Raw genomic sequence first — 10,462 nt, 5'->3', positions numbered from 1 at the left:
AGCCATTAATTCATCAACATTTGTCAGCTGTCGTATTGTCATCTAATAATGAAAATAGGAATTTTATAAAGTAAGTAAGTTGTTTTTTAAGAATATTCCAGAGCACAACTTTCAAGACGACAACATAGCTGGGTGACAAAGTCAGTAATGTCTGCAGGATTGACTTGGGGGGGGGTGGGGGGGGCAGAATGATGACCCCTGAGCCTGGGAAAAGGAAAGACCAAGTTAGAGGGAGGAAAAGCTCTTGAATCTAGAAGACTGCTCCTTAGTGCCCTAATCTGAGACTGATTTGCAATCTATGACCCATAATCGTCTCTGTGACACCATGAGAAAAGAGCAAGTGACAAAGAGCAAGCAGCAGTTCCCAAAAAGCTGGTACCAGAATGAGCAATCACAAGGCTGAAGAGGCTCAAAGACCTCCAGCTTATCTGATAGAGCTCCTCTGAAAGTGGACTCTCCAAAACCACAGACTAAAAACTACACGTAAATATGATTTTTTCTCCAGGACCAGCAGATGGCATAATGATTATGTCACTGGACTCCCATGTAGTCAACTGCAATTCAAGTCCTGGACCCAGTGGCTTAAACCTCATGCTGGGTGCATGTGCATAAGTGCCCAAGATCCTGAGAGGAGAATAGAGGAGAAGGGACTGCAGTATGGCCATCCCCCCTGGGAGCTGATTTCTCACTTTCTGTCTCTCTCTCTCTCTGCTGAGTGAATGTGTCCTATAGCAAAAATCTCTTTCAAAAAAAAAATTATTTCCTAAACCATATTTATCATTGTTAACCTCTAATCACTCAGTTTCTGTCATAAAGTGTGGACAGTCAGTATAGATTAAGTGGAAGCACATAATGTAACATGAAGCATAGAAAATGGTTATAGATACTGAAAGAAGTGTGGGAAGAGGGTGGGAGAAGAGGGAGATTGAGAGGAAAGGAATCAATGAGAAAATAGAAAGGCAAGGTATTTATGGGACACAGAAATAGATGATTACCTATTGATGATAGTGTGTTTGGTATCTTTAACTGGACTGGGGTGAAGTGTATTCATGTTGGATATATTCACTTTACAAGCTGTAGTGATGTATAGTGATTGTAAAATAAATTAAAATTTAGAAAAAGAACTAATTCTTGCCTTGAGGTTATTAGTCAGTAACAATCTCCCTCTGTCTCTCTCTCTCTCTGTCTGGTGAGCACACGCGCCCTATCGCAAAAACCTCTCCAAAAAAATAAATAAATAAAATAAAATAAATTGTAAAAAGAAGTCTTTGCCTATTCCACTGTCTCCCCAATGTTTCCACCAGTACTTTTATAGTTTGAGGGCTTAGGTTGAGCTCTTTTTTTTTTTTTTTGGAGAGGTTTTCACTATAGGGCGCATGCGCTCGCCAGACAGAGACATAGAGACAGAAAGCGAGAAATCATCCCCCAGGGGGGATGGTCACGCCGCAATCCCTTCTCCTCCATTCTCCTCTCGGGATCTTGAGCACGCACGCACACGCGCCCAGCGTGAGTTCTAAGTCACCGGGTCCGGGACACGAACTGCTGTCGACCACGTGGGAGTCCAGCAACATACCCATTACACTAACTGCTGGTTCCCAGGTTGAGTTCTTTGATCCTCTTTGAATTGATTTTTCTTACTAATGAGAGATGGGGGTCTAGATTCACTTTTCTGCAGGTGGATATCCAGTTTTACAAGCACCGTTTGCTAAAGAGGTTTTCTTTTTCCCACTGTATTGACTGATGCCCCTTGCCAAAAATCAGTTGACTGTCTGTTTGGGGGTTTATTTCTGGGGTCTCTATTCTATTCCATTGGTCCATATGTCTGTTTTTGTGCCAGTTTCATGCTGTTTTGATTATCACTGCTTTGTAGTATATTTTGGGGTCAGGGAGTGAGAGCCCTTCCACTCCATTCTTTTTGCACTGGATTGCTTTGGCAATACAAAGCTTTTTATTATTCCAGACAAATTCTATAATTGTCTTTGCTAGATCTATGAAGAATGTTTCTGATAATTTGATTAGTATTTTGTTCAATATGCAGATTAATTTGGGTAGAATTACCATTCTGATTGTATTAACTGTTCCAATCCAGAAACATGGGATGCCCTTCCACTTTTTTGTGTCATTTTCTATTTTCATAGATTTTCATAGTTTTCCTTGTAGAGGTCTTTTACATCTTTGGTTAGATTTATTCCTAGGTATCTTATAGTTTATGTGGTTATGGTAAATGGGATTACTTTCTTCACTTCTGCCTCAGTCTTCTTGTTCATATTTAGAAATACTATAGATTTTTGTATATTAATTTTTTATCCTGTCATTTTACTGTATTCATTTATTACTTCCAGGAGTTTTTTCATGGATACTTTTGGGTCTTCTATGTATATAATCACATCATCAGAAAAAAGAGGTAATTTCAATTCTTCTTTCCCTTTTTTCTTTTTTCTTGGAGAGGTTTTTCCTGTAGGGTGTGTGTGCTCACCAGACAGACAGAGAGAGACAGAGAGACAGAAAGCGAGAAATCACCCCCCAGGGGGGATGGCCACACCGCAATCTCTTTCTCCTCCATTCTCCTCTTGGGATCTTGGGCACGCACACACACGTGCCCGGCATGAGTTTTAAGCCACCAGGTCTGGAACACGAACCACGGTTGACTACGTGGGAGTCCAGCGACATGGTCATTACGCTAACTGCTCGTCCCAGCTATGGGTTTTTCATAGATTACTTTTATTGTGTTGAGAAATGACCCTGCTATGCCAACTTTGCTGAAAATCTTAATCACGAAGGTCGGTTGTACTTTATCAAATGCCTTTTTCTGCATTGATTGATCATATGGTTTTTTACCTTTCTTTCTGTTAATATGATGTATCACACTTATGGTTTTGCATATGTTTAAGCACCCATGCATCCCTGGAATAAAGCCTACCTGGTCGTCATGTATAATCTTTTCAATATGTTGTTGGATATGATTTGCTAGTATCTTGTTGAGAATTTTTGCATCTGTATTCATTAGAGATATTGGTCTGTAGTTTTCCTTTTTTGTCATATCCGTATCTGTTTTGGGGATGAGAGTGATGGAGGCTTCATAGAATTAATTTGGGAGGGTTTCTTCCCTTTGGATCTTTAGAAATAATTTAAGTACCATGGGGGCTAACTGTTCTTTAAAAGTTCTGTAGAATTCAAAAGTGAAGCCATCAGGAGGACCTGGGCTTTTCTTTTTGGGGAGTTTATTTGTTGCTGATTCAGTCTCCTTGCTTGTTTTTCTTTTGTTGTTGTTGTTGCTGTTGTTTTAAAGTGAGAAATCACCCATTAGGTATGATGGCCATGCCACAATCCCTTCTCCTCCATTCTCCTCTCAGGATTCTGGGCACACATGCACACGCACCCACAGTGTGTTTTAAGCCACCGGATCTGGGACTGGAACCACAGTTGACTATGTGGGAGTCCAGCAACATAACCATTGTTGCTGGTCCTGTCTATCTCCTTGCTTGTTATGGGTCTATTCAGGCTTTGTATGTCTTTTTTATTCAATATGGTAGATTATACATGTCCAGAAATTTATCCATCATACCCAGGTTTTCTTGTTTGTTGGTGAATAGTCACTCGGTATTCTCTAATGATGTTTTGTATTTCCATTGTATCTGTTGTAATATTGGCTGTTTCATTGTGAATTTGATTTATCTGATCCCTTTCTCTCTTCTTAATTAGTCTAGCAAAGGGTGTGTCTATTTTGTTTATCTTTTCAAAGAACCAGCTTTTGGTTTCATTTATTTTCTTCATAGTTCATATTTTCTCTTTCATTTATTTTTGCTCTGATCTTTATTTCTTTTCTCCTGGCAATTTTTGGATTTTTTTAGTTGTTTTTCCAATTTCCTGAGGCAGTATCTCAGGTTGTCCTAACATGAATTTAACACCTTTCCATCTTTTTCTTATGCACACTAACTGCTATGAACTTCCCTCTTATGACTGCTTTTTCTGTGTCCCATAGATTATGGAAACTTGTGTACTTATTATCACTGATTTCAATAAATCTTTTTATTTCAGTCTTAATTTCCCCAGTAATTGTGAAGTCATTCAGGATTAGGTTGTTTAGTTTCAATATATATGTGTATTTTTGAGGTTTTTTTTTTCCTGAAATTAACATCAAGTTTAATTCCATCATGGTCCCAGAAGATGCTGGATATAGTTTCTGTGCCTTCAAATATGTAAAGTCTTGTTTTGTGCCCAATGATGGGGTCAATCTCCAAAAAGATTCTATGCGGAGGTAAGGAAAATGTATATTCCATGGGTTGTGGGCGTTAAGTCCATCGATTTATGGTATCATTCAGATTTGTAGCTCTCAAAAATGTATATTCCATGGGTTGTGGGTGTTAAGTCCATTTGATTTATGGTATCATTCAGATTTGTAGCTCTCTGCTTATTTTTTGTCTAGATGATCTGTCCAAAGGAGATAGTGGGGTGCTGAGATTCCCAATAGTTAGTGTGATGCAGTCTATCTCTCCTTTTAGATTTAGCAGTCTTTCCTTCATGTATTTGGGTGTTCCTGTGTTGGATGCATAGATTTTTATAAGCATCCTATAATGAATAGCCCTTTAACTACGAGGATAATGCCCTTCTTACACTTTTTTGTCTTAAAGTCTATTTTGTCTGAAATCAGTACAGTGACTACAGCCCTGTTTTGATTTCTGTTTGCATGGTGTCCCTTTTTTCCGCTTTTCACTTTTAGTAGATGTATGTCTTTATCCATGAGGTTCTGTTCTTGTAGGTGATAGAAAGTTTCCATTTTTTCATCCATTCAGCCAGTCTGTGTATCTTGATTGAATAATTAAATCTATTAGCATTCAACATTATTATTGATATTTCCAGACTTATCCCTCCCATTAAGTTAGCCATTTTCTTTGTTGTTTTTTGTTCTCTTATTTTTGTCTTTCTCTCTTTAGTATTCCCAGTATAACTTGACATTTCTTTCCTGCCATTTTTAGTATCTTGCCTTTATCTGTGGTTTTAGCCAATCTGGCTATGATGTGCCATGGAGATCTTCTTGGGTTTATTCTATTTGGATCCTTTGTAGTTCTTGGGTCTCATTGTTTGAATGCTTCTCTAGGCTTGGAAAGTTTTCTTCCAGTATTTCATGGACTAGATTATCAATGTCTTTATTCACTTTCTGGAATACCAACTCAGATGTTTGGGCATTTAATGATATCTAGTATTTCTCATATTTTATCCTAATATTTTTAATTCTCTTTGGTGTTTTTTTTTTATGTCAGAGGTTTTGTCTTCTAGATCTGAGATTCAATCTTATGCATGATCTAATTTGTTTTTTATATTGTCACGGGAACTTTTTATTTCCTGTATTACAACCTTCATCTCTAACAGTTCCACCTGATTCTTTTTTATGCTGTCTATTTCCACTTTCAAATTATAGAATGACTTCCTCGTCTCCTGGAATTTGTTGTCCCTTTTCTCTTGCATCTTCTGGAGTTCATTGTCTCTTTTCTCTTGCATCTCATTAAGTCTTTTCATTATGAATATTCTGAATTGTTTATCTGACATTTCCACAAATTCTATTGGACCATCTGTGGATGATGGGGAATTGTTCTTTTCCCTTGCAGGAGAGCTATTTTCTTTGTTTCTCATTTTTCTTGTGCCTCTGTGCTGGTTTCTGGTCATCTGATGGATTACACCTTTCTTTCTAATATTTTAGAGCTAATTATGAGAGTTCAAAAGCATGCAGGAGGAGGTGAGTCACAGTCTTCTGCAACTCTGTCTTCCTGATGCGCACTCAGTAACCTGTACTATTTTTGCTAAAAGTAGATATTCTTAGGCTTTCCATTTCCTTGAAAACAAGTGTACCTGGGGCTGAGCTGTAAGGTTTCAACTAGGAAAGAAAGTAGGGTTCACACCACATGCTTCAAGAAACTATGAGGTCTAGAACAGTCAGGAGACAGTGGAGTTCCCAAGGCAATCTCTGGCCTGTTTTCTCACTGGCTGCCACTCTGCATAGCATCCAGGGCAAATGGCTAAGAAATAGCTCTTGCCACTCCACTTGCCCCAGCTAATCAGCAAACTGTGAAAAAGGTCTAAACTATTATATACAATATGCTATTTTCCATTTCCTTTAACTCCCCAAATTTCCATGATTCTTAAAAATGTTAGGTGTTTTCTTGCTATAAACTCCCATTGATTCTAGAAACATGGATTTTTATAATCAACAGAAATGTGCATCTGCATCTGTACTTCATTAAAAAACTGAGTAAATGACTTATGCCCTGTATGTATTTCCTACTTAAGAGATACATAGTCAAGATGGAACTTTGGGAACCTCACTGTTCTTACACACATGGATGCTTACTTCAGAAGTTAGCAAACCTATCACTTCATCCCAGCTAATGGCCTACAGTTTGGTCACTGCGGTAATTGCTTGGCTATGGTCAGCATATCACTAGAGTCTTTAGAAATAAAAAAGTTTTCATTGACCTGCTCTTGAAAGACAGGAAACAATGAACAGAATTAATTTTAAGAAAAATAGGAATTCTTATCTCAAATGCCAATCCTCTGAAGAATATTTGTTTTAGTCAATCCTTATCAAGAAAAGTATCATTATAGAAATTTTGGGCTTAAGGAAATGGAAAATATTCTATGAAAAGGAGACAACAGCAAGGAAGTTGAAGCACTACTCTTAATTTTAATTGACATCTTTATTTGAGTGCAGTAGTTTGTAAAAGAAGTAAACTTTGGAAAGTGAGTTCAGAAGGTTTTGTGATATCAACTTGATATACACACACATACACACACACACACACACATATATATATGTATATATGTATATATATACACACATACATATACAATGCAATATTTACAAAATACCAGCTTGAATTAGAGTTTAGCATTCACTTGTGGGGCCATTCCCATGGCTTACTGGTTGATCCTGCAGTTTAAATCCCAGCTCCTATGGCTTGAAAATCATCATGGGGTATGTGCATATGTGCCCCAAATCCTGACAAGATGGAGAAATGAGAAGGAATTGGGGCATGACTATGTACCATTAGGAGGTGCTTCTCCCTCTTACTGTTTCTCAGTCTCTCTGCTGAGTGCACACCCCCTGGGGGGTGGATGGGAGGGCAAAGGGACTCGCTCGTGTTCCTTACTGTGCTGCAGATGCTCCAACCTGAGCCCACTGTGTGCCCTTTGCTGAGAAGCAGAGTTGGCCGGTGTCTGACCTGTTGGAGGCACTGCACAGGCAGACAGTTTATGGGCTCACATGGATATTCACCGGGCAAATAGACTATGATGTCCTAGTTATTCCCCAACTAGAAGCCCAGTCTGGGGGTGAGCAGGGTTATGAGCATACAACACCCAGCTACATTTGTGACTTTAGTTCTTGTCCATCAGTAAGAAAATGTAAGTCTGAGACAGGAAGTCAACATTCTCTGCATTTCTACTAACTATTGAACAATACCTTAGGGTTTACAGCACCACCACTTTGGGTCCCAACTTTGTGGGTGTCAGAATCCAGGTTCTCACTCTGATGATCCTGGCATTGTCAAGGTGAGATCAGCTGTCAGGACAGATACATATCTGTGGGTTTTACAGCTGATAGCCATCATGGAGAGGGCCAGAGCTACAGGAGAAAAATACAGCATACGTTCATGAGTTAACTAAAGGAAGGTGAACTGTTCACATCTTCCACCTTTTCCTCCTCTTCCTGCAAACTGACATGAGTGGCAAAGTGAAGAGCAAGAATTCTGACATAGAGCAATAGCCTTTAGATAAACTCAAATCTACTAAGATCATTTCTCTAGCCTTGAATTTCACTTTCATAGAAAGCCATAGCCTCTGAGGGCCAGCAGACGGTTATGTTGCTGGACTCCCACACGTCGGACCGCGTTTCGAGTCCTGGACCTGGTGGCTTGAAAATCATGCAAGGCATGTGTGTGTGTGCCCAAGATCCCAGAAGTGGAATGAATGAGAAGGGATTGTGGCATGGCCATCCCCCCTGGAGGTGATTTATTTTTCCCTCTCACTGTCTGTCTCTTTCTCTTTAGCAAGTGTGTGTGCCTTATGTCAAAAAAGAAAAAGAAAAAAAAAAAACTCTTTAAAAAAAAGGAAGAAGAAAGAAAGTCCTATCTCTATCCACCCAACTCCTCATAATTGTATAGAGCAGTGTGAGTATAAGATTATAAGATCTTCATCTGGAGTTTTTACCCACAGAAGACTCAGTATTGCATCGTACAGCTAGTTTGTGTTCAAATCTTCCCTGAGCATCAATATAATTACAAACTTCACTCAGACTTCAGGATCTTTATTGTCGGTGATGTGTATTAATTTGAAAGCATGCAGCTTAATTTTGTGATAATCAGTTGAGTTCATAGCACGGGCTTTGAAAAATTATGCAGTTGGTCTGACAGTACAATTGATATGAAAATCCTAATTGGTTCATGAATATAGAACAGTTAGATAACATTGTTTTTCTGAATTCATTCATGGGTTTCCTCCAATTAGTTTCACCATTGTTACATATTTCTTTTCACTTTTAACTGTCATTTACCAAAATAGGGAAGACATGGACACTAAGCTTAGAAGAGGAGTACAATGTATACATTCACTGTTGCCCTCGACAACAGCAAGCAGGAGCCTGCAGTCGCTGGCTCCTTTCCAGGCCTTATGTCTGGTGCTCGACACTCTGTAAGCCATAGCTCATCAGCTTACAACCGGCATATTGTTGAATCGTATTGGCTTTTGACAATCAAATGTGAGACTCATTATAATAAAACAAAAAATTTTGGACTACTTATTCTCACAGCTCTAATTATTATATTAGGTTTGATTTCAGCATTCCTACTTAATACTTTCTACCTCCATGTTCAGGTGTAATGTTCCCTTGACACTCTTTAAAAAACATTGTTCTCTATTTATGCTCTATAACATAATGATGTGTGCTTTTATTGCTAGCTAAAAATAAAACATTCCAGTTTTCTTTGCCAGTGATTATTATAAAATACACAATTCACAAGTATCCTTCTTCTAATTCAGAAAAGTACACTTTCTTTTCTTTATGCTATATAGAGAGAAGGAAAGGGACAGAAATAGGTATTTGTGACAGGTTCACACTATGTCTTCCTGCCTCATCCTCCCAGTCATCTAAGATTGCAGATGTGTGTACAGCTGCACCAGAGGATTCTGGCTGCCCCAGGAACTGAATCCAAGTCTTCCATATGGCTTCCAGTCTCCTAGAAAAAGTGGTGCTGTCTGCCACCAACAGTCGAGCCCAGCAAAAAACAAGAGTAAGTTATAACTTACTTTTATTGATGGTGACATAGGATTTAACCCACTTTGTCACATACTATAACAGAAAAATGCTATGAGAAATCTCGTGTTGAATTCAAGAAGCATTAAATGACTGTGTGTGTGTGTGTGTGTGTGTAAACAGAAAAATGTTATGAGAAATCTTGTGTTGAATTCAAGAAGCAGTAAATGACTCTGTGTGTGTGTGTGTGTGTGTGAGTGTGTGTGTGTGAAATAAAATCCTGTCATTTGAGGCAATATGGGCAAGCCCGAGGACATTATGTTCAGAGAAACTAACCATACATAGAAAAAGAAATATCACATGTTCTCACTCACATGTAGAAACTAAAAAGGATGACCTCACAGAATTTGAGCAGGACAAAAACCACTAGAGACTAGGAAAGAGGAGAGGGGAACAAAGAGATGTTGGTTAATGGAAACAAAATTACAGATAGAAGAAATAAATTCTAGTGTTACAAAATATAGTACAGTAACTGTTTTTAACACTTACTGTTTATCTCTTGAGGTCATGGATCAGCCAGTTACCCTGATTTAATCATTGCATGTTGTATCCTAGTACTGAAAAGTCATATTTTACCCTAAATATATATAGTTATTATATGCAAGTCAAAAAACTAAACTTCTACCCTGCCTCTTTTTATTGGATTTACCATGGTTCTTTATGTGTATGTTTATTTATTTAGTCACAATATTGGACATGCATCTCTTGCTTCATCTTGAGTTTCCATTTATATTCTATTTGTCCCTCACAACAATGATTGCATGTTCCTTTTACTGCTTTATTTCTATCTTGATTAGGCAGCTGCTGCTAAATTATCTTAATTCTCACATTCATCCTATACAAAGGAAATCAAATCAGTGCTTTGAACTTTCTTTCAAACACTTCACCCATTTTTAGTCCTAAGGTTCAGATGACTACCTTTTTCAAAAGTGTAATTATATTTTTACTCCCATAAAATTCATATTTTAAAAATATCATGGAAGTATTTTCACCTTTATCTATAAAGGATTAAATTGAAAATAAATAGAAAATATTTTTAAATATTTTTACTTTTTTTTTGGAGAGGTTTTTCACTATAGGGCACGTGTGCTTGCCAGACAGACAGAGAGAGACAGAGAGACAGAAAGTGAGAAATCACCCCCCCAGGAGGGATGGTCA

General features: G+C 38.1%; 1 long non-coding RNA gene across 1 annotated transcript in view; it reads left to right on the top strand.

The window, feature by feature from the left end:
• The window catches only part of LOC102482280 (uncharacterized), an 11,977-nt gene continuing 1,515 nt past the window's right edge, over nt 1–10,462 (top strand). The window contains exons 1-2 of the long non-coding RNA XR_333157.1: nt 1–70; nt 9,135–9,281. This is a non-coding gene — a long non-coding RNA (uncharacterized LOC102482280). The remainder of the gene's footprint in view (nt 71–9,134; nt 9,282–10,462) is intronic.

Source organism: Tupaia chinensis, unplaced genomic scaffold, assembly GCF_000334495.1.
Source record: "Tupaia chinensis unplaced genomic scaffold, TupChi_1.0 Scaffold000002_1, whole genome shotgun sequence".
Classification (NCBI taxonomy): domain Eukaryota; kingdom Metazoa; phylum Chordata; class Mammalia; order Scandentia; family Tupaiidae; genus Tupaia; species Tupaia belangeri.
The sequence above is the reverse complement of the archived record's forward strand: the minus strand, read 5'-3'. Positions and strand labels throughout refer to the sequence as shown.